A 26,300-nucleotide genomic window follows, 5' to 3' on the forward strand; every position below is an offset into this window, starting at 1 on the left:
AATCGAGTCGATAATGGCGGGAAACTCGGCCTACATGGTTGAATTTATGAGACTCGGCTTGGTCAAAGTCAATATATTTGACGCCGACGACTGAATTTCTTTGGGAGCAAATACATGCCATATTTCTGTGCATTTGCCTTAGTAGATCCTTACGCACGTAATGTGAGATTCAATAGTTTTGCTGATTACTAACACAAATATATTTCAACGTTTCGTCTGACCAATGTTAGACTTCCTCAGACTTACATAACTCAACTACCTAACCTCAGACGAAACGTAACAAAAATATAATTGTCTTGGTATGCATAAAAACTCGTGAATAAAATGTATTTGTTGAAGTTTTCCTTCATAAAATAAGAAATCAAAGAAGTCTCAATATATCTTACGGTAATTATCCATGGTTTTTACTTCATTTAATACACCCTTTAATGTCCATCTCGAGTTGCATCAGAGCATTTTTATTCAATTTAATACAGGACTCGATTAACATTTTGTCCATTTTTATTCAAAGAATTTTTGTCCATTTTTATTCAAAGCATTTTTATTCAATTTAATACAGGACTCGATTACCGTTTTGTCCATTTTCATTCATAATTAGATATTATTACACCATAAACACATAATAATACCACTAATGTATATTACATTATATTTATAGTTCGCGGTCAGACAAGACGACGGATCGAAATTTGAATACGAGACAATAATTATTAAGCATTCGATTTTGTAGAATCGGCAATTTTGCAACGCTTAACGCGTTTAGTTACTGTCTATGAGTGCATGGCTTAGTTCAAAGGGTGGGCAGGAGTTTTTTTTTAATTTTTTGCTGGGGCTTCGTACAGGAAAGATTTTTTTACAAAAGGCCGCATTTGACGTCACAATTACTATTCCCATTCGCTATGACAGTGTCGAATTTGAGGGCGGCTGACATTGTTATGAAAAAAATAACATTAATATTATTCTACTAATTCACAGAGTTAATATGTATTTTAAAAAAAAGTTCAAGAGCAGAGGTGGGGGCTGCATGCGGCGCGGGTTGTTGGCCCATACCTGGCTTAGTGGATAGAAATATTGATTTTATTTTTTTATTTTTTCGAAAAAACGTTCGAATACGCCGTATAATAGAGTAACTTAAGTAACATTTTTAGTGACATAACTTTCGGAAGAACGAATTGGTACATTATTTTTCCGGGTTCAATCCCGGTTATTGAGGAAAAGTTCAAACTCAGTTTCGTGTTCTCCCAACATTTCAGGGTATAGCATACGGATGGTGACAGCACATTTGAACCCAGGTACATTTGAACCCATGTGTATATGTGCGGGTTCAATCTATATGCGGGTGCTAAAATCCATGGGTTAGGGTTAGTATGGGTTCAAATATCCGTAAGTGCAAATTTCCATAGGTGCAATAGTATGCAGGTGCAATTGTCGTGGGTTCAAATGTAATGGAACCCATACGGATACCTCTTATTTTGACCCTTTTTCTACATTATTTATTCTTTTTGAATAAAAAAAATCGTTTAAACTCCAAATTTGCGACAAATTATAATACTAACATCAACAAATAATATTACTGAATTAGCGAAATTAATGATAGATATAATCTTATCTAACAACTAATAAAACAAACTAAAATAAATATCGCTTCCGTAACTGACATGATCGTGACATTGTGGTCATGGTCGTTAACGTAAACACGGTTAAGTGGTAAATTGTCGCAAAAATTAAAGAAAAAACGGTTAAATACTAGAATTTTCATGTAAATAAAGTTGTATTCACAAAAAGCGACAAAGAGGAGTTATCCTTATTTGACTAGAAATAATACAGGGCCATACAGAAAACCTCCCACATTTTAAATTCGTTTTGCCTCGCCCTGTGTAATTCTAGTTCTAATTACTTACAAATGCTGGTTATTTTACAAATATCTCTATCAGTGTTGTATATTGCTGATTGTAGGATTTTATAAATTAAGAAAATAAGCTTTAACCCGGAAACGCCTATTCTGCGAAAAACTAAGTCAAAACAAGATGAAAAAAGTTTCGCATCCTGCTGAACTAAACCAAGCCATGGTTTACCCAAGCTGTGGCCAACTTTGAATTTAAAATACGACGACATTGAAATAATAATGATGTCATAGTCAGAAAATAAACAAGGGTGTTGTTATGAGCTTGGAGTGTTTTTATGGTAAATTACTCACTAAAAAAAGGACAAAAGTATTCAGTACTCATAGAGTGAGAATGGTCGTAAATATTGCGCGAAAACTTATAATTATGATATAAACGCGAAAAAAAGTGGGTGAATCGAGCTAGAAAATCCACAATTGAATGAAACTCCATGAAAGTCCATGTTATAGGTAATTGATAATAGGCTGATAACATGGTCCAAGTCGACAAATTAAATGTGCCCTGCTTGAAGCCCTGCTTCTAACTGCATAGCCCAATAGGTTTGATTTTTAAGGCGAAATCTGGTCGTAAAAGCATCAATTCTAGCAAAAACACAAATGCACCCAAACACTTTATGTATACACAGAAATAAACCATAGGACACAATTACGATTCGCGTAACGATCCGTTGAGTGAAATTGTTCAACAATTTATGTTTTTACTTTTTTGTGATTTAGATATCGCCAATTGTAAGGTCATTATCACAGTTTAAACACGTGTATATCCGTAACAATTCAATTATACCGGTATCTCTACATCACCGGTATCATACGTAACGGTACCAGTACCGGCTCCTTGCGGGCGCTCCCCTCCCCCGGTCCGCGAATATCCTTCCGCTTCTAATTATGACCCCCGGTCAGTCAACTTTGGGAACCACTGCCCCAAGAGCACGAATGAATATAAGCAATCTATAATAAAGTGTATATGAACAGCTCAAATTCAGCTTTTTCTAAACTTTTCAAATTTTGTCAATAATACATCTTCGGTTCCATTACATTTGAACCCACGTACTATTGAACCCATGACAATTCCACCTGCATACTATTGCACCTATGGAATTTTTTTTCTCGTTTTACAGATATTTGAACTCATACTAACCCTAACTCATGGGGTTTAGCACTTGCCTATAGATTGAACCGGCGGATATACACTTGGGTTCAAATGTACAGTCACCTACATCTACACCAACGTAAAATCACACAGTCATCTAAATCTGCAACAGACAATTCGACTTCGATTTTTAGGCTCCTATGAATTGTATAAATGAATATTTAGCCTATAATAAACATGCGAACGTTTTTGCAAAGCATGCCAGCCTCATACATATACTCGAAATGCATAGTTGTACATTAAAGTTGTAAAAACTACGTAAAAATACACATTACTTGATTTTTAACAATAGTTGAACGAATAAAACAGTGTATTGTAGACGAATCTGTCTAGGTTAATATAACCCTCCGAGCACCTCGCATATGCTCAACAAAACGTAGAAAGTTATGACATTTTTATACACCATTTAAAATGAATACAGTTAACAAATTAGCATGGGGTATTTCAGAAGGACATCTGAGTTTCGTCGTTATCTGCACGTTTTGAACATTATGTTTTTTCCAAACGACATAAACGACGAACTCCAATAAAATAATGTTTATGACTTTTCAGTTTCCTTTTGAATAAAAACAAACTAACGAAGAGATTGTGACGAACAATATAAATAAGGTATTTGACACATCCATTATGATGTCACTAAAAAAATCTTCCGCAGGCGACGAATTCTCCCTCACAACCGCATGTATTGCATCACAATGGTGCAAAATAATCGTCGTCATTACAGTAAAACAAAAAAAAAAGTTAAACAGAGTTTTGATAAACATTTAAATTCGAAATAAACGATTACGAAGGGCGCGTATCTTTCCTATTCGGTTTCAAGTTTTCGAATTATTGATTTTAATTTACTGGTGATCGCAAATATACTGTCTGAATTAACCTTGCAAATCGGGTCAATCGTGCATAAGTGCTGCAAGTACTTGGCAATGTACCTATGTGTGATTTGGTTATAGAAAAATAGAACCCTAAAATAGTATTTAAAAAACTGATTTCTTTTTATAAGTTTGTTGGAATTTGGTAAATCACTTTCAGTAGAAATAGTCGATGTTAGGAAGCAAATAATGAGTTTTGGGAAATGCCGGATTAGAACCGCAATATTACAACATTTCTTATGACTATGAGATGGTTGGTGACTTTCACGAAAAAATAAATAACAGTCATATTTTTTTTCTAATTCGTGAGCTGTTTTAACAAGACTCTAGACCTGACATTGGCGAACTACGACCCGCGGACCAAGGGGCCAAAAATTTTGTCCACTTAGAATGGCTGGCCACGTAAATGTGACGTAAAAAGTTATATTTTATAGACAATATTTACAGTGTTACAAAAGCAAAAATGGAAAGCAATAAGCCTCGTGCTAAAAATAAAATTCCTTGAGCTATGCTAAAACATCAAAATTTGGCTTTGGTTTGGCTATGGCAGCATCAGGCGCGCCAGACTGAATTACCCAACGGACCGTAGTTTGCACATGGCAGCTCCAGTAATGAAGTAGGTGGCAGAAAACCTTTGGCATTTACCACAAAATCCGACGTAAAATCAGTCCATACCCGAACTTAGTCCGCGCAGATTTATAAAGTGTCTCGCACTTTAACAAATTTGCATTAACACCTTGGATATAATGAAGCGGTTCCATTACATTTGAACCCACGTACATTTGAATCCACGACAATTGCACCTATGGATTTTTTTTGTTTTACGTATATTTGAACGCATACTAACCCTAACCCATGGATTTTAGCACCCGCATATAGATTGGAGCCGCGGATATACACATGGGTTCAAATGTACGGTCACCTAATGAAGCATATCAAATCTTAGATCAAATAAGCACAAACTCAGTTTATACAAGGCAAATAAATTTTTAGTAACACTTTAGTAAGCATTTCTACCCAGACCCGAGACTAACCAACCAGTGTGCCAAAGAATGGCTGAAAAACATCGTAGACACTGCCAAATGAAAAATATATATTTGGCAAAATAATATAATATTAACGACGGGTTTTTTCCAACCACAAGATATCCGAGGAAATTTTACATCCAAATATATTAAAGGAGCGCAAAATTATTATAAATCAATCGTTATAGATAAAACAAAGGCTGTTGGTTGTTATGCCACATACACAATCTCATATCCATTGTGAGGTCATATTAACGCGACTTGCGAGTTTTATTGTAAAAAATAGGGTACTTCCGAAGTATGTGAACAAAGATGGCGGACACTGGAACGTAGTATGTGCACCAGGTTAGGGTTAGACCATATTTTTTTCTGATTTTCCTTATTTTAGTTTTATTACGAGTCCCGTAAGTAAAGTGACTCCCGTAGTATTTGTACCTGGAATGATGGCCTAATCCTAACCTGGTACACATACTACGTTCCGGTGTCCGCCATCTTGCTTCACTAAATTCGGGAACGCCAAAAATTGTAAACAGGAATGACTGTAAATTATCCTAAATTTTTTCGATTTTCCATGTTATTTAAATTTTCCTGAAATGTAAATTACCGCTAAAAACCGCAACCAAAATAAGATGAATCATACGACAAAACAGAAATAGATGTGATAAACATATCGGTCTGGTGATAGCTGAAAGGTAGAAGAATTTCATATTTATCATACAGAGGAGAAAGTCGATAAGGCTTACCAAAATGTAAGCTAATCCTCTCTGGAGGATCCCTCATATGAAATTAGGATTGCCTCTTCCATATATTATTACAATAAATACAGCAAGTTGTGATCAGGTTTGAATATATATAGTATAGTATAGTATGAATATTGTAATAATAATAAAGAACTAAAGAATAATAAAAATACTACAGCAAATACAAAAAAAAACTCCCCAGAAACTACAAAATCTTCCCTGTTTGGAAAACGCTGGGTTCATGTTGCCATAAATGAGTTCTGCTGTGTCAGCATTAACAGGACAAGGCTCTTCTCGCAAATTTAAAACATGACATTTTAATTATTTTCAATTTTTATATTATGTCTTAGAAATGAAACAGAAAACGACAGCAAGCGAAACATATAATGATTGGAATTCAAGAGTCAAAACAAAATTTAAACAATTTTCGTTCATTACTCTTAAAACGATCCAGCAAAATCAACGTGATTTACACAGTTAATCAATATCGAATCTGACAAGGTGTCCAAAACATGAACGCATTCCTAGTAGTCAAATAACGTAACTTCTATCAGCGGGATTTTGATTAAAATAACGTAACGACTCATTGCTAAAAGAGATTAATCTGGCGTTTTTTTACAGTGTATCAAAATATCTGAATCACCTGAAAATTCCATTTAATTTTACCTAATTTTTCTAAAATTTTCCAAATTATCACCACCGATTTTCTGAAGTGTTAAAATAAACATATTCACTCGAAACAAGTTTTCTAAAGACAGTAAAATGATAATTAACATGATAACTAAACGCTATTAGTTAGATTTCACTTTCATTTGTCCAAGATACCATCAAAAAAGTAGAGTAAAAAAATTGTTGAAGTATTTAATTGATTATACTTCGTCGAGTTTTATAATGCTGATGCGCGGTACACCGATTCAGTTGCAATGCATACAAATGCTTATCTGAACCGTTTTTATAGAATATTGTAATATTTGGAGGATATTTTGTAAAAAGCCCCCCCCCTCCCCCCCCCCCCCCCCCCCCAAAGAAAACTCGCTACCGCTCAAAAAAAATAGTAATTTTCCAATTAGGGTTGGGATGAAGGCTGGGAATGCATGTCGCACTGGAAATTTGATTTTTCGCTTATGCGAGATGAAGCGAATGGTTTCAAAATTTCAAACATTTTTGACTTCAAAAGTTCACGTATTTTTTTAAATTAATTACAAAACGAATCCTGGAGATTACGAAAACCAGGTGCTTCATTATCCTATTTAATCCCCCATCATTCAACTAGTTAACGGATATTAAAAGTCATTTGACAGCGCCACTGTTTATAGAACACTATAACAATAGAATAATAGCCGCCACACCTTTGTCAGACAAGACTTCACCAACTATGGCGCGCAAATGAAAACCATTCGATGGCGCACGTCAGCTTTGATCCAAACTTGGCCGCGAGCAAGTATCAATTTATTTGAGAAATGGATTTTTATTGCTAAAAGGCGGTTTATATATAAACTTTTGACACCTTATAGAAAGAACGCTTTTATTGCTTATGGCGATGATGAATAATTACACAAGACGAAAGATTATTATTAAAAATGAGGCATAAAAATGGAATTTTTGGGTTATTTCATACGAGTACAACAAATTTAAATTAGTTTAAAGACACATGAGTAGATGAAATGTGCGATTATTTTGCGTCGTCATCCCGTTCAAATACTTAAAATGGTACTGGTAAAATAAGATATAAAAAAGGAAGTTTGGGGTTATTGATTCTAGTTACCGTTATTCAAATTTATATACAATTAAATAAACTTTGCTCATCCTCTTGGTCAAATTGGATGACGGGTGAGGGGGGGGGGGGGGTATCTGATTGTTATTATATTCCCGACAGTTTTATGAGGAACTATTATAAACAACCAAGGCTTATGAAGGCAGGTGAATATATAATGTAAATCAATCCATCTTTCATAAAGTATTAAAAACACAAATAAACTACTTTACAAAGACGATTATTGAGTGGGTTCGACGGGATTATGGTTTCAACTTTGTCACGACAAAATACCACGGAGGCTTAAATATCAGCGGGTATCTTACGATAAATAATATCCTTCCGGTACTATTGTTCCGCAAACGCTTTGTCATGTTATAATCTAACCCACTGATTTTTACCCGGGGTTCGCACTTTAGGGTTCCCATTTAAATCAGACATGGGCAAACTACAACTCGCGGGCCAAATCCGGCCTGTTGGGTAATTCAATCTGACCCGCCTAATGCTGCCACAACCAAACTAAAACCAAATTTTGATGTTAACCTATGAAATAGCGGAAGAAATTTGTTGTGATTGTGAATAAATTTAGTTTTATTACAAGGCTCATTGTTTTTCACTTAGGCTTTTGTAACACTGTAAATATTTTTCATAAAATGTAACTTTTACGTCACACTTACATGGTCCGCCAGTCCAGATGGGCAAAATTTTCGGCCCCTGGTTCAAAAACCGTGCCCCCCCCCCCCCCCCCGATTTAAATCCTGGAGTGTTCATTGATATATCTATACTGTATAAAGATAATCGAATACCCTATTACCTGTTACACTTTGAATATCATTTTCGCTGGTATTAGGTTTGCTTTTATGTATACAGTACTTATAGTTCATACAATTCAGACATTAAAAGATAGTCAAAATATAGCACAGGGAATACGCTCCACCGAAAAGGTTTGTCAAGATGGAAAATTGCAATTTCAATTGTTTTAGTTAGACCTGTTTTATAGCGTGTTATCGTCACCACGTATATTCATGTTGAGATTTCAATGACGATAATTTTGTGTATCGTACTGAAATATAACCTATATATATTGTTATCGAACTACGAGTTCCCATATTGATAGTTTGGGCGATTTACTATGTTATATTCATACTGGGGAATAAAGTTAATATATCAATTAGGATTGGGCTTTGGACAATCTGCAACAAGATTATATACCGTATGTCCTTGCCGTGCGCACTATATTTTCCGTTTGTAAATCTTACTATACAACACTATACTAAAGATAAAGTTACATTATGAAGTTAAGTTATAAAGATAGAAAGATATTAAAAAAAATATACAAATATTTATAAAATGTATCTGAATAACAGCGTGATTCTGATTTATTTTATTCCATTTAGTATTAGTATCATTTGATTAACTATCCGTAACAAACAGCGTTTAATTGATGTCACTTTGGTGTCTTGATGGGAAATCATAAAAAGCATTAACTACCATCTATCAGTAATTAGCATTTTTTCGCTGTATTTTGTATGTCCCTCCCCGAATAGATCGTTTTTACTATGAATTTCATGTCAATGTCGAATATGCAAAAATATATTCTGCAAATTATTCTATCTAAATATTAATTCGAAATGAGTCATAAGTTTCAATATATCTAAATCCGGAAATGTATCGAAATACATTACATCATGGTATTTGCATTGCACCACGATGACCCAGAATTTTTAGAGTATACTTATCAAAAATGTAAAAAATCAAGGAAATCACAAAGTAAATCAAAATGAGCTTTTTTAAGTTCCAGTAATGAGCCATGATTTTGGGAGATTGAAGTTGATACAATATGAATAAGTGTAAGCAATTATCATTTCATACATATTAAATTTCTGTTTGTATTTTTCGTAGTATGTACGGTTGTGTGGCTATAATTACTATACTATATATATTAAACTTCTGATATTTTTCATAGTGTATACGGTTGCCACGCTCATTGAATAAATTTTTAAAATGACAATTTGATCGATCTACTCTGAGATCAAGTCTTCAAATAAAACATTTTATTGACCAGTGTGGAGACTCATATTCAGTGATAACATCTAATTGCGAAATTGCCGGCGCGTTGAACTGATTTGGGAAATACGCGAGAATTTGGGAGCGCGATCGCCATGCGATTGGTCAAGCAACATGTTAAATAACTTGGGTTCAAACCCCGTGACCACCATCTCACCCAAAGTGCAATAAATTGTGTGAGCAATAACGAAAATGTTCTATCGAGTTTTTCTAGTGATTTGAGGAGTGCTTCTATCAACCTTTTTGGTGTAGCGGAACCCCCAGTAAACATTCCAGTGGGTCAAGGAACCCCTGCGCGTATGATTATGCGATTATTTTTTTTTATTATAAAACATCCCAATTTGGAAATGTGTTCCTAGGATTCCGAAGTCTGATCGAAATCGGCTGGGCAACACGCATATCTATGTTAATTTATTTTCTTTCCGGCTAGTTTATCGCCATCTTGTCTGTTCTCTGTTTAATCTCAATTGAGTAAGTTAAACTGGCCCTCTTTAGCATCGTTTTATGAAAATATTACTGAAACCTTAACTAAGATAATCGGTGGTGGGGCGAGAACAGGATAGTTACACTGTCTTAACATTGACAGTAACATTGACAAGATACATGGAAATTAACCCACAATTTAACGTTTTTGTGATAAGCATTTTTATATATCACAAATAATGATGGATGACTTCACTCAAAGATTGGATGCAAGAAAAGGTCGCGATATTAAACGCTGACGCTCATATATCAATGCCATGAATTAGTAATTGGATATCGATGAGAAGATATATCAGTGATTGTGGAACATTTAAAGTCCATGGCGTTCTTATAAATCAGTGGTCCCCAAACTGCGACCCGTTGAACGATTCAATATGGCCCACCTTGAGTGAGATAGTTCAAAATCTTATATTTTTATCTTTTGCGTTTTAGATACCGCCGATTGTTACGTCATTCAGTTTCACCAGTATCTTATTTATCCTAATACGTACCGGTACCGGCCCCCCGCGGACGCTCCCCTATCCCAGCCCGCGAATATTCTTCCGTTTCTAATTTTGTCCCCCGGTTAAGCAACTTTAAGAGCCACTGTTAATCCAAAGTACTCTCAACGATTCTATTCTTTTATAAAAATACCTCGTATTGTTTTACAGCGTTCCCCTTCATGCGCCTCGTTTAATGGTACAAAAGACAACAAAAATGAATAAATGCATCAGAGTCAAAGAGTTATAGTCAATTTACTGTAAATAATAAAGCCATCGCGACTGGTATACCTAGAGAAGCCTTTGGTCATGTTCCCAAAGAACCACCCCTTACCCCCTGATGCGGGCCACAACCTGCGGCCCGCAGTACAAACGCGGCCCAGAGGGAAAGGTTGTGCGGCCCGCGTAGAAGTGCCAATTTTGAATCAATTTCCAGAACCAATTTTAAATAGTGCAGGGCCCGCGAAACGAGTTTTTTAATTCAGATTAATCTGGTGCGTGCGAGTAATTCTAGTAACCAAGTAGATTGTAACTGGCCCTCCTGTGTTAAAGGTTGCACTCCACTGCCCAACCATAATACACAGGTCATTTTATTCTGTGTTTTCGCGTAGTTTTACTACTATCCTTTACTATTATATAATTATTAAGTTTGCCTGAGTGGACACTGAAAATTGATTTTTGTCTAAATATTAAGCTCAAACTTTCACGTGGGAATATTTCTGCCGTTAAAAATTAAATTGATACTTTGTAAAGATACGTGGATAACTCTAAGCCAAATGATCTTCGATAGAATAAAATGATATTTTAATATAGAATATGATAACTCTAAACGCAATAAATTTTCAATCTCAAAACCACATTAATAACCTAAAAAATGTCATCTCCCATTTGTCCTGATCGCACGATACTTGCCCTGTTAAGAAACACAGTCCTTCGACAGGCTCGTTAGTGCATTTTTCCCATTTAGTGATAATATATTTACATAATTTTTATACGAATTAACCGAATCATGCTGCAATTTTTTAATTAAGAAGAGGCCAGCAATTTCTCGAACGTACGGTCCTATTTTTGGTAAGTTTGAATATTTAATTTTTATTACACCTTGAGCCTTGTATATAACACATCACACAACCAACGTTGATATTAAATTGTGTAACCGCGTCAATTGGTTCCGCATATTTTGGGTTCAAATAAATCAGAAATCAGGAAAATTGGCAAATAATATAGAATTCCAATGTAATTGTGGGATTTATACAACACTAACATACGTAGACTATTGGTGAAGAAGCAAATTAGCTATAGTAAACTTAATTTCATTGTGAAATTTTGATATATTTTGCTTTGTTGTTTACAGTAACTGTGAAACTAGTATCTAGCAAAAGCTCGACTAAACCAGTTTTATCCGGTTTTAACTGGAAATATACAACACACGCTTTTAATGTAAACAAAGACCTGTCAAGGATGGAAAAATAAACACGTTGAACTGCTGAAATGCGCCTATGTCTCGAATTGAGATTATTTTGGATTGTAAACAATGCGAGCACGTCATTTATTCCATTCTTGTGTAGAACAGCCTAATACAAACATAATATTCCTAAATATATTGAAATTGGGATGCTTTGTACAAAGTCACCTCCAAAAAAAAAAAATTCCGCCACCACTCAAAATAAGAAAATTAGTAATTATACAGTAAGGGTTAGGAATGCAGATTGCTCTAATAAATTCAAATCACGTGTAACCATCACTCTAACTAGATAATTACTAATTTTCTATTTATAAACGTGGCGGGGTATATTCTCAAATCTCGCATTTTTTGCATTAGTGGCGGGGGCTTTGTACAAAAGATCTTGAAATTGCAAGAGGGTTTGCAATTTTTGTGATTTACTAGTAATTTTCCGAGCAAGCCTAAGCACAAGAATCCAAATATACGCAAAAGGTAGGCTTGTCCCGCCGTTCCGACAAGTCAGCCAAAAGTCCCGCCTTTGCGTTCAGCCATCCAGCATAATACACGAACATGTTCTCGTTACTGTTGTTGCTGGTGTAGCGCAACGCTATCGTACTTACTGAAGGTGAATGCGTTATTTTGTTTGTTTCGTTGTTTCCCGCTAACATTGTTAGCGAACGTATCACATGTAAAATCAATTCTAATTGGTCCTGTTCGGACGTTCATGTGAACAACGTTTTTTTAAAGGTGTTATCTACAGAGAAGCATGCTTGGGCGAATAAGCAAATTCTCAATGCCTGAAAACGGCAGACTATTCCATTATTCTTTATTCCTTTTGCTGTACAAAAAATTTAAACTTGTATTGTTAGCGTCTATTCCTTTCTATTTTTCGAACTGAACCCGATATTTAGGCAGAGAATATGCGCATGAACTCTCGATGACAATATGGTCAATGAAGACAGCCGGGATGGCTTAAGTGTAAGCCTATGTAGTAAAATCGGAAACTGTAAAGTTACAGGAGGCGTCCCGCTTTGAAGTGAAAAAAATATGATAACCCTAGCAAAGAGTCACTTTGATTTGAAAGGGTCTGTATCTTTCTGGCAGAATTTCCCAGCCAATTCATTACATTGTGGCAGTGGCGGAGCTAGAAATTAGCCAAGGGGTCTTGAATTTCCAATTGCCAAGTTAGGCTGTAACAGCTACCGGGTCCCGTGGGTGTTTGTGAGTCTTGAGAGGCTAAAATGCGTTTCATGCTGCAAAAAATTTCGATGTATGATACAGATTTTTTTTATTTTAAAAAGGGAGAGGTGGAGGGTTCCGATCCTTTTTAAAATTGATATACTTCTATTTATTTTAGCCTAAAAAAATGAAATATTATATATTGGGACAATGATATACTCGATAATTTGCATCGAACATCCCAATCCCTCATTTAACTATTCAATATACTCCCAAATGGAAGTCAACATCATTGTCGATTGCTATCCGATGCAGCACAACAAGATAGGGGTAACTCGAAAATTAATTACTGGCCGTCGAGGATTTGGCTTATATCCAGATCCAAAGGCTAGACTAAAATTAAAATTTTCGTATTTCTTACAAATTTGACATTTTTAAGAAATCGTGATGCCTCGACCATCGGAAGTTGGGAGCGTGACCCAATGAAAAGCAAGTCCATCGATTAAAAAAAAAATCAAATTACTAATTTTTCATGGTTAATTAACAAGAATCTTTACAACGATGTTGTGTTGGACTCGCATGTTACACACCTCGTGTTCAAAGGGTGTAATAAACTGGGTATAGCCCCAGGGCTCCATGAGAGAAACCTAGGAGCTCCGCGAGCTATTCGTTAACTCATTAAAATACTGATTTGGCTGATTTTGTAACTACCCAAGCAATAACAATTAGCAAAATTTGGCAACGGCAATTTGAATATTTTTAAATACAAAGCAGCAAATACATCCGAGTCACAATGAGGTGATATTAATTTACTCATAAAGAGTCATCGGCGAGTAACAATGTCTTCTTTTGTTTTTATTTTTATATGATCCCTGTGGGCTCTATAAATAATAGTCAAACTTTTTCACGGGATCCATGACACCAACAGTTTGAGAACCCTTGGGATGAACAATCACAACCTGAAAGGATTCTGATTCTTTCAGAAGCACTAGTTTCTTATATATCGTTAGATATCAGTGGCTGCTTGCTTGTACAATGCCTCGTTCGGAGCGAAATGCGTGAATTACGTTGGTATAATAATCGGTACTCCCGTAGTGTGTGTACCAGGTTAGGTTTAGACCATAATTTTATTCCAATTTTCCTTATTTTAGTTCTATTACGGGGCGGGGACTGTCTGTGTTAGCCAATTGAATATAACCCCTGTCCATAGGCTTCCGTCCCTTCAAACAACTCGATGTAAGTAAGCGAACAAACTTATTCACCTCCATATTGGTACATTGGATCGGGATGTAATTACAAAAATTTTGTTCGGAAAGTCAAAAATCAAAACAAAATGTTGGCAGTTAATGAGCCTAAATGTTTAGAATATAGTCCCGATCTTAATAATTTCAAAGTTGTCGAATTCCAAAAGTCGCTATTACTGTTAAATGCCAGTTAACTTCTTGATATTGTCAATTGTGTGATTAATTGCTATAGTTGGCATAGAAATATGAAGTGCGTCGTCTGAGTTTAAATGTCAAATGAAAATGAAGAAAAGAACTTGGCTTTGGAACTTGAACTGTTATGGCAATTAGAATGTCATAATTTGAATTGTCTGATTTGACCTGAGTTACGAGCCAAATCCAGCCACGGGTCATCCAAGTTCGAGTTCAAAGTCGATTCAAATCATTGAGCTAACAGTCACTGGCAGTAAGTAGAGAACGAGGCAGAGTCATTTCATTTACTTCAAAGTCCTTATCAAAGAAGGAAGGTTCAGGAATTTTCAAGTGTTCTTAACAGGTAGCGCGGTTAGCTAACGTAGGTTTTCAGGAGTTTTGAAAGTCTAGAAAAGCGTTTCAAACTACGAAAAATTGCTATCTATCATACAGATTTTTTTCACATTAAAAAGTTTTCGACCCTCAACGTTTCATCCCTTGAGTACACCCCTGTGTTTTGAAGAGTCCAACTCAAGTCGTGGTGATGAGTTGAGGTTCTCTAACACTAGTTTAACCCGCATTAATGGAAATTCTTATTCGGAAGGTTCATCTTCTTTTATGCGCTTCAATTTGAGATTCCTTTCTTGAAAAAAAGTTCTTCTGTCTTACTTTAAGCGCACCACCAAGCAGAGGTTTCATCTTTATTTGGCTACACAATGCGTATGTAATGAATTCAATTGAAAGTACAAAAGTACATGATCTTCCGCAAAAATAGATTAAATACTAAGATATGCAAATAAGCTTCCCGCCAAATAGGTTTCGATTTCGTAAAATGGATGATTCATCGAATATTTAAAAACTCTTGTTGATAACGTGTATTTACATGACAAGGAGACCTTGATTTTTCTATGGTTTTTTGGTGGTTTTTCACTGTTTCTGCACGTTTTTAATGTTTTTTCGTGGTTTTTGCACGTTTTGGAAGGTTTTCGACAGTTTTTGCACGTTTTTGCATGATTTTTGGTAGTTTTCACTGTTTTTGCACGTTTTGCAGGATATTTTGGTAGTTTTTCACGGTTACATATTTTTGTACAAGAGTTAATGTTGTCTGAGAATGCGAAAGAAGATACTATTTTTGGAATGAACAGAGTTTTTTGATTCAGCATCACCTACCCCAATGGTCAGTGGCGTAGCCAGGGGGGTGGTTTTGCGGGTCGAACCCCCCCTCCCCCCTTTCAAAATGTACAGAAAATAAAATCATTTTTCTGTATCATAGATAGAAATTTTCCGTGGCTTGAAGTGCTTTTTAAACCCCCGAGCTGTTTCGATCTAACTTAGCAAATAAAAATTTCTGAAAATTTTTGGCTACGCCCCTGCCAATGGTTCTCAACCGGGGGCTCGTGGCCCACCAAGAAGGCACAGAGCAGTAGGAGGGAGTCACAATGCCAGACGCAAAACTGATTTTACTTTTACTTTTACTAGAAAACCCCCACGTTTTTCCTAGTTTTATTGCTTGATAAGGTTGTTTAACAAGGTGTTTTGCCATTGCTGATCATAAATTGTTTGACCATGATAGGATTTTTTATTTTACCATTCAAAGTAACGCTAAAAATGCCACTGGCATAAAAAAGCGGACCATAAGTGCTGAAGGACCCCGGAAGAATACCATAGGATAAAAAAAGGTTGGGAACCACTGGCATACCCGATTAATTCACCATGGGCGAGGTGGCGTAAAAGGTGACCGTACATTTGAACCCACGTACATTTGAACCCATGTCTATATCCGCGGGTTCAATCAATATGCGGGTGCTGAAACCCATGGGTTAGGGTTAGGATGGGTTCAACTATCCGTACAACAAAAAAATTTCCATAGGTGCAATAGTATGCAGGTGCAATTGTCATTGGTTCAAATGTACGTGGGTTCAAATGTAATGGAACCGGCGTAAAAATCATACCCGGACTTGTAACCTACGATACCAATGTAGCTAAGTCTTGGCGCTTCAGCAGTGTATGTACCAATATGGAGGTAACTAAATTTGTTCGCCTACTTTACATCAAGGTGTATGAAGCGACTGAAACCTATGGGCAGGGATATATTTAACTGGCTAACACAGACAGTCGCCGAACTCGGAATGAAACTGAAATAAGGAAAAATTGGAATAAAGTTATGACCTAACCCTAACCAGGTACACACACTACGGGAGTACCTAATAATTTAATCACTACGCCATCGCGTCCAGTTTAAAACGTTGTTGATTTTAAGCGTATACGATTTACGATGATTCATCTATGAGAGTTATATCGGAATACTTACGTAATTTAGAAAAGATAATCATAGATGAGGGCCATGACGTATTTCGATTGAGAGATTAGCCGATTTCTAAATTATTCATCGAGTTGACGAAACGAAAGTTCGCATACGAGTCCGCAGGCAGTACAAACTTTCTAAACCGTATAATATACAAAATAGTCGAAGCTGATTTGACTATTATTTTTGTTTTTTTTTACGGGGCATTTTCATATCTCTACTCCGAACAAGGCTATGTTCAAGAAATATTTATTAGGTACAGAATGACCGAGATCTTTACTTTACGATTCAGCATGGTCTGCCGGGTAGACATAGGAACTCAAGATAGACGTAGACTCTACCCGATGGTTTGGACCCGAGATAAAAGTTTGGCGCTCATGTAGTATTTGAACTAAAATGACGGACACCGGAACGTAGTATGTGTACTAGGCTAGGGTTGGGCCATAATTTTATTCCAATATTCCTTATTTTAGTTTCATGACGAGTTCAAGGAATAGCCAAGTGACTCCCGTAGTATTTGTACTTGAAATTATGGACTAACCCTAACCTGGTTCACATACTACGTTCCCGTGTCAGCCATCTTCGCTCACATACTAGATACTACGGGAGTACCTAAAGTTTTCTATGAGGCATTTTAATACCTCCACTGATTATGAGTGTGGGTAGAGTCTATGAAGTGGGTAGAGCAGCGCTTTCTAGTCGGGAGGAATTCTCGACAATCAGATTCTTACCTGAGAAGGAATCCCTGCCCGATTGGAAAACGTGACGAGGCGCGAATAACGTTTAGACAGATTTGATGTATACAGTGGCTCATCGTCACCACCCAGTGGGCAAGTTAGAGATTTTGCCGCCGAATCATGGACCAACGAGTATCACCTTAGGAACAGAGTTCACTCATGATTTCAAAGCCGTTTGAAGATATGAAATGTACCAGAGGATTCGAAATAATACATGAATAGGTGAAATACATAATAAGTATACAATAGTTTATCAAGTCATTATATACCAGAAATTTAGTAACAACTAGAAGTAATAAGCTACTAGCGAAAAATCTTTGCAATTTCAAAGCAATTGGTCCATTAGTGAATGAAAAAAAAAGATTTTTTTATAACAACAAGTAGAAGAATACCAACAAGAACAACAACAATATAATAGCAAAACGGATCCATAGGCCCACTCGTGTGCAAACCATAGTTAATGTTGCTTTTCCTCGAAGAACACGCCGTATTCAATAATATTTTATTTTTAAAAATGAGACAAATGTCGGAATATAAAGCGCCAGTAATCAAACACAGATGGCGCTATGGAGCCATGAATCATTATTCCTGATTAAACTGCAATTGGGCTCACGTGCTGATGGCGAACCCTTTGACACTACTAATACGCATTATCATTGTTTGTAGCTTTTGAAGGCTTCGTTTCTCCCTCATCGTACTGATGGATTCATACAAGTGCAAGCTACCCTATATATCCTCGCATGTAAGCCGAGTTTTGAAACTCAAAAAATAATGCCAAACTCATGGGTCGAATTATACGCGCTTGACCCTGGCATCACTTCAAATTCATCATTTTCATCAATTCACTTCTGCAACCATTGCTGTGATAGGTATGTACGGCGTGTTACGATTTGTACGGTCGGCTTAGATTTATGGGAACTCCTGAAGTATGCGCACCAAGATGGCGCAAAACCTGAATTCAGGTTGTGTACCAGGTTAGGGTTCAGGTTGTGACATCTTGGTGCGCATACTTCAGGAGTTCCCATAAATCTAAGCCCACCGTACAAATCGTAACACGCCGTACACATGTATCCTCCACCGAAGCGTATATGAACTGCGATATATGCACCCAGATATAAGAAGGTCCAGGAATATTTTCGCATCGTTTCGAAGTCCGTATCATCGAAACTTAGCCAGAGACTATAAACTTATCAGAGAGTTAGTCATGCTGGTTAATTATCCCATTCAACATTAACGACAATGAAAAGCACCCAAAAAGGCGCGAGTTCATTATGACGCAGCTGTTAAGTCACTTCCGGGAGAAGCTTGCCACTTATTTATCTTTTATATTTTAAAGTTCTGATGGCTAATTGACCGAAACCGTAGCCCGGGATTACTAATAAAAATAATCAGAAGTATTCATTGAATTCAACCGTTATTCGTCAGTATTTCGAATATCGCAGTCAACTCTTTACGGCATAGATACTTTGCTAATAACCCTTTTTAGTTCGCGACCCATTTTCAATGCCATTTTTTTTCTGTGCGACTCACAATGAGATGTTAACATATGAGATACAAAAAAAATGTATGCAATGCAATACTATATTGGTATCCTATGAAATTTACTACTAATGCAAAACTTGCATATTGAATATTTTCATATCATATATGATAACGACGCATAATTCTAATTGTTACATAGTTTTATAAATGTTACGTAATGATAATGTCACAATTTCCCGATCTAATCGAAAACTGTAGGTAACATTCGAAAATACTTTTGCGACCCACGTTAATGGCCTTGTGACACACTAGTAGAGAAGCACTAATATAGACAACTTCTATAGTAGAAAGTCGAAAGTGAACTCAAATGATTGGCTATATCGGGCTATTCTAAGAGTAACGAAAACTGCGAAATCTTTTGCCAATAGATGACGCATAGTTATTTCTATAAGCCATTCTCTATCTGATTATATATTTATACAGTATATCTGTCATTGTCTTTCAGAAACTTGAAGATGAACAGAAGAAAGTAGCTGGCGCTATTCCGAACGTAACAAAAACTGGGCATTGGAATAAAGTTAATCTTAACGTAAGGTAATAGAGAAAGCGACACTGTTTCGCCTGCATGGTATTCTTGCTTAGTTTCGGTGTTAGCGAATTCTTAGAACTGAAATGTTTCAAAAGTCCCGTTTTCCCTATTTCTAAGACCTAATATGACATCCATTCGCCAAAAGAATTTGTAGAATTTTTCTTATGAACATCGCTCTACGTGCATATATACCTATATATTCATCTACCCGTCTTTTTGTCTCTTTGCGCACCATCCCTTTCTCGTTCCTCCGACCTCTCGTGTTCTATCCTCGGCCTCCGAAGGGCTTCTTGCCATTCTAAATGTAACGAGGATTAGGCCGGAATTAACGCATCGTTTCGTCTAGCTCAGTTTCGCAGGAGCAAATTCTCAGAACTGAAATGTCTGGCTAATTTTTTTTTATAGTTACTAAATCTCGAAGCAAAATCCCAGGCCAAGAGAATTCGCAGAAATGCTAAAGGTGATGTCTACGAGTGAAACGAGTTTAAAATTTACCGGATTCCAACTGTTGCCTATGCTTTGCCGCATAGTTGCTCAAAGTAAGGTCACGGAAACTTATTCAGAAATTGAAGAGAACGATCTATGAGCGAAGGTACGGGCGACCATAAAAATACCAAAAGCCACAGTATGATATAAAGCTACATATGAAATCCCAAGCCAAAAGAATTCGCAGAATTGTTGAAGGTGATGTCTGCGGGTGAACCAACGCTCTAGTTCAAAATTTACCGGATTCAAATTGTTTCCTATGCTTTGCCGCATAGTTGCTTAAAAGTAAGGTCACGGAAACTTATTCAGAAATTGAAGAGAACGATCTATGAGCAAAAGTACGGCGACCACAAAAATCTAAGAGCTACTTGGATTATAAATCTGACATGTGCAAACCACGGCCTGCGGGCCAAATCCCGCTCTTTGGGTACTTCAATCTGGCCCGCCTGATGCTGCCACAACCAAACTAAAACCAAATTTTGATGTTTAAGCTAAATAAATAGCTCAAGGAATTTGTTGAGATTGCGATTAAATTTAGTTTTAAAACGAGGCTTTTTGTTTTCCCCTTTCACTTTTGTAACACTGTAAATATTGTTCATAAAATGTAACTTTTCACGTCACACTTACATGGCCCGCTAGTCTAGATTGGCAAAATTTTTGGCCCCTGGTAATAAATAATATAAATACAAGCGATCACTAAAATTTTGAGTAATATAAATAAGCAATACAGTAATGTAAATTCACTACTCAAAAGTTTTCTTTAGATCTTGTTGAAATCATAAGTTTTTTATGTTTTATTTTTCTTTGACTTCTCTGTCTACAGTGAGACTATTTGAATAACCTCAAAGCGGTCGCTAAAATAACGGAAAATTTATCAAACAGCTAATTATTTTTACAAAGAATAACTTTTACAGAGTTTTTAAAAACATGTGTTATATTACACCCATAGGCAGTGTTCCCTCTAAGGTGTGCGCGTGTGCGCGCGCACACAGCTTTCAGAGGCTGCGCACACGCATAGATTTACTGCGCACAGACGTATTTCGATGTAATGTAACAATGTGCTCGGTTGGCAGGTTGAGAAAGTTTGTTGTTGGCCCCTCTATTACCCGGTTAGAACGCCAAAATTTCTTCATTGGTTTTTGCACAAATATTGGTCATTTCCAAAAAAGTGCGCACACACCAAAATTTCTGCGCACACATACTACAAACAATTAGAGGGAACATTGCCCATAGGTGCTCAAAATGTCGTCCGTGCACTTCAGAGTGGTGTCTTCATCTAGAAGTCCAAGCTCGTTTTACTTGTGGGATGTCGTTCCGAGCTCGTTTTCAAATCATCATTTGTAAAAATAAATATCTGTTTGACAAATTTTTGTTTTTCTAGCAAGCACCCTTGATAATACTAAAATTTGGAGAGATTTTTACAAACTATCGTCCGAATAACAGTAAAAAGTAAGTTGAATATCCGACTGTTTTTAACAGCCTAAATCCTTGAGCAATGAAAAAGTCAAAGAGATCGATTACTTCGGTGTAATTTCATGTTAATTTATTATAACGTCTTACCGGAAGTAAAAACACAAGCGGACAACAGGAAGACCCTTAATGACGTACAGGTGATGTCACTTCCACGTAACACACTCCCAGTTGAGAAGTGATTATAATAAATAGACATTTTAAAGTAATTGTACCTCTACTGGGATAAAGCAGTAAAAGGTTTACCAAGCGGGTAAAAAACTTTGTCGTTCTTATCGATAAATTTTGCTTTGTATTTGCTGTCGTATGCTGTAGAGTGCCGAATTCGAGCTGATACAAAAATTTGAAAAATTCAAATGCTCGGACAGCACACATCAAAGCCAGCTGTAATTTGTAGGTTCGTCTGGGCGATATCCGCTTAACCCAAGCTTTTCAGACGAATAGAGATCCCCCCTTAATACCTTATTGTTACTATAATTATTATACTGGACATGAACACAATATTAACTACTTGAACTGTATAAACAGGAGCCAGACTTACATTAGCTGAGAATCTATTAAATATTGAACAAAATAATGTAGGTTATGCAAAGTGAGGGAGGTGATAAGAGCTCAAAAATAGGCGAATGAAAAAATTCAACAAAATAACTTCGGAACATCTGCGGCTAAACGGCGTTGTATTTATTGATCCGCCTATTTGAACATGAAAACCGTGAGCATTTTCGGGATGGTAACCTGAACCAGAAAAAATTTGCCGATAAAAAAGCGTCAACCTTCCAAAAAGTCTGGAAATTATGCAGTCAAAGTGCGTCAAACGAACTAAGGTGATGCAAATTAAACATGAAAAGACGAAGTTTGGATTTTGCAAGCGTGATCTAGATCAGTGGTTTCCAACCTTTTTTCAAGCGACCTAATTTCGTAAAAAAAAAGTTTGCAAAATCTTGCGAGGATATGCGCAAATACCAGGCGACCTGTAATGCTTATGACTCGAATGGTCACAAAATTAACTGACTGACTGATAACAGCAGATGCCAAGTTTTTACGCTGCGATACTTCCCATATACAATTACTATTAAACAACACCTCAATACAAATCTCGTATAGGTGCAAAACACCGTATAATCAAACGTACAATTGTTTTTATGCATGCACGCCACCTGTATACGTGCATGATGTTAAACAAAAATGCTCCAAGTCAACAATTTTCTCTCAAAGAAACATTGAAAAAAACACAAAATAAAACAAAAGCAACTTTCTCACCACAAACCATACTATCACCAAATACAGGGCGTCCATAAAGTATTTTTACAATCTCAATTTTGAAGTCAGTTCTCACTATATCTTAATAACCAAGTTTGTTGTTATTTAATTAAACAGTATTTGTTCAAGTATTTTCACTTCATTTAAGACATCTGTGAGGGCCAAAACGATATATGGTATCGATAAATTCCCTTTGCAATTTCGAAAAAATTTAAGACTTCATTGACACCCTATATATCCTTCTCAGAGTATATTCATAAAATGCACATTATATCAAAGATACTGTCGTACATTCTTACCATACCTAAATCTATCTTTCTCTAGCTACGAATCTAACCGCAAAGACGCCAGCGCAAAAACGAATCCAGAAAATAACAAAGAACCGCCATTTTGCAACAGTCATGAACTATGACATTATTTAGTTACAAAAATGTCTTCGTATTTCGTGCTATTCGTAACCGACTTTTGATTTTCTCAAACCAATACCAAACAGTAATCCAACGAGTCATACCATAATGCGCAAAACATTTTAAACGCGCGAATACTCATTTAAAAATCATGCATTTACTTGTAGAATAATGTCAGCTCATTAATATGAGTTTAAAAAAAGGCGGGTGTCCGAAATACATTATATGCTGTAGTTTTTTTCAAATAAATCATCCAGCGCTTCTAGAAAAACCGGATATTTCCGGTTCAATCGGGTGCCCGCGAAGTCTGGACACATAGGATACAGTATTTAAATATTTTTAGTGTCAAAATGAAACTTATATTATTTTTGCTATGTAATTTTATTTAAATCACATCTTCAATATTATTTCCAACACTTTCAACCCAAATGGTAATTTCTTCGGGATATGCTGAAGGAGAAAATATACTCAACAAAAATTACAGACGCATCAACATTTGCATTGCAAATGTCCCGATTCAGGGATGGATATATAGAACTTTAGCTGTCATATACCCAGTGGTTCCCAACCGCCTGTCCGCGAAACTTTTTTGCCGGTCCGCGAGAAATTTTGTTGTTTTGTTGTTTTGCTTTGCCGAAGACGAGGCTGTGTTTGTGTATTGCGCAATTTCTCTTCCGCCGTCATATTGCGACATCTTGTGCCTTTTTTGTCTAGAAGCACATTGAGTGCCCGACATTACATTATATTACGCAAATATATGTTATTTTTTTCTGTTCCGCTCATTTCAATTTTTTGCCGGTACGCGAGTACATTTAATTTAATTTTACCGGTCCGCCAGGGTAGAAAGGTTGGGAACCACTGATATAGACAGCCGGTCTGCTTTTTGATGTATACAAAGCTACTGCACAAGATGTGCACCGCAATCCACATCATAGCGTCTAAATATATTTTTTATTAATTAAACTGCAAATTGCACGCCTCAAATACCCTAGCAAACAAATTTAAATAAACCTTTACCATATACGCTCTAAGCAGTCAAACAAGGACGTCGCAAGCATTTCTTTGTCAACTTTCGCGCCAGCCTAACGTCTCGCCTCGTCTAGTCAACTTACAAATCTTATTATCAATAAACTAAATAAAACTAGCAATACTTACAACTACTTTGCTAGACGTCTTCTCGTGTTGGACGACTGTGACTATAAATGTAGTTTCCAGGGATGAATGTATTGAGCGAGACAATGCACGTTATAGACAAATCGCTAGTCCAACTAAAAAAGGAAAATTTCAGAAATTTAAATTTACATATTTTTATTCATAATAAAAGTCAAGCAAGGGCTTTAAAGGATGTTTCTATTGATGACAATAATTTGAATCTGTGAGTCGTAATTTGATTAAATTATTATTGTGTGATATGCATTACAGCTTTACAGCTGTCCAATGTGTTTACGTTGATTTGAATTTTCGTTGATAAAAATTTTTGAATTTGAAATATTGAATGGCATTAGATGACACTAAACAGTCCAATTCAAATTTGCAAAATGAAAACACATACGGAGAACCGGTGGTTATGGTTTATTGGTTTACCGACTTCAACTGTTCATTGCAGCTATCCAATATGTTTACATTGATTTAAATTTTCGAAAAAATTTGAGATAATATTGAATGTCAATAGATATATGACATTGCACAATGTAATTCAAATTTGTAAAAAGAAGGTAGATACGGTGAACCGATGGTTATGGTTTATTGGTTTACCGACTTTAACTGTTCATTACAGCTATCCAATATGTTTACATTGATTTAAATTTTCGAAAAAATTTGAGATAATATTGAATGTCAATAGATATATGACATTGCACAATGTAATTCAAATTTGTAAAAAGAAGGTAGATGCGGTGAACCGATGGTTATGGTTTATTGGTTTACCGACTTTAACTGTTCATTACAACTGTCCAATATATTTACGTTGATTTAAATTTTTGTTAAAAAAAATTTTGAATCAATTTTGAATGCCATTAGATGACACTGGTAACCCGGTGGTTATGGTTTATTGGTTTTCTTCAGTTTTTTATTATAACTATAATACTTAATCATTAAAACATATTACAATCTACTTAATTAAACTGTGCAAAAACGAGAGTGCACATGTACATAACACTATTAACAAATCGATTAAAAATTGAACAAATAAAATAGTTTTTATGTAGAGAGAGGAAGGAATAAAGAGTTCAAAATTAGGCAAAGGGTAGAATTTAACAAAGAAAGTTGGGAACCGCTGATGTAAACAATGGTGGGCAAGAGAGATTCCCACTCAAAAAAAAAGTTGGTTTCAAGTACCGATAATTGCTTGTTTATAGCCTTGTTCGGAGTGACAATCAAACCCAGGATCCTAATTATTCTTACATAGATAGATTCTTTTGAAACTCCATATCACACACAATTTAATGCGCTCCAGAAGTATGTGTACCAATATGGAGGTAACTAATTTTGTTCGCCTATTTTGCATCGAGTTGTGTAAAGGGACTGAAACCTATGGGTAGGGGGTATATTCACTTGGCTAACACAGACAGTTCTCGAACTTAGAACTGAAATAAATGAAATCAAAATAAAAGTATGGCCTAACCCCAACCTGGTACACATACTACGGGCGTACCCAAATTAAAAATGGAGAATTCTGGAGAGCGAGCAAAACCTTTAACAAAATTTTAAACATGATAAATACCATGTGCTTGCTCACCAGTACACACTCACAAAAACACGAACCCTGTTAAACAAAGCTTGGGCTAAAAATAAACACACAAAAAACACGCGAATGTATTGAACTTTCTGGCTATTGTACTTTTGAAATACTTATCAAAGTTATCTTTAAGTTAGTTGGTTCCAGGCACCGTTGTCAGATTGTTCACAGCATTGCTTGGAGTGAAAATCAAAACATGATCTTTATTTTCGTTACATAATATTAGATGTCAGTGGCTGCTTGCACGTGCCCATGTTCGAAGCGAAAGGTGTGTATTAGCGAATACGATTACCTCATGCATCTGCAATTCGATATAACTC

General features: G+C 36.0%; 1 protein-coding gene across 1 annotated transcript in view; it reads right to left on the reverse strand.

The window, feature by feature from the left end:
- Positions 1-26,300, reverse strand: part of LOC120331835 (uncharacterized) — an 84,992-nt gene that overhangs the window by 50,956 nt on the left and 7,736 nt on the right. Inside the window, exon 2 of the mRNA XM_039398998.2 lies at positions 24,399-24,511. The gene's annotated coding sequence lies outside the window, so the exon portion shown is untranslated. The remainder of the gene's footprint in view (positions 1-24,398; positions 24,512-26,300) is intronic.

Source organism: Styela clava, chromosome 6 (assembly GCF_964204865.1).
Source record: "Styela clava chromosome 6, kaStyClav1.hap1.2, whole genome shotgun sequence".
Classification (NCBI taxonomy): domain Eukaryota; kingdom Metazoa; phylum Chordata; class Ascidiacea; order Stolidobranchia; family Styelidae; genus Styela; species Styela clava.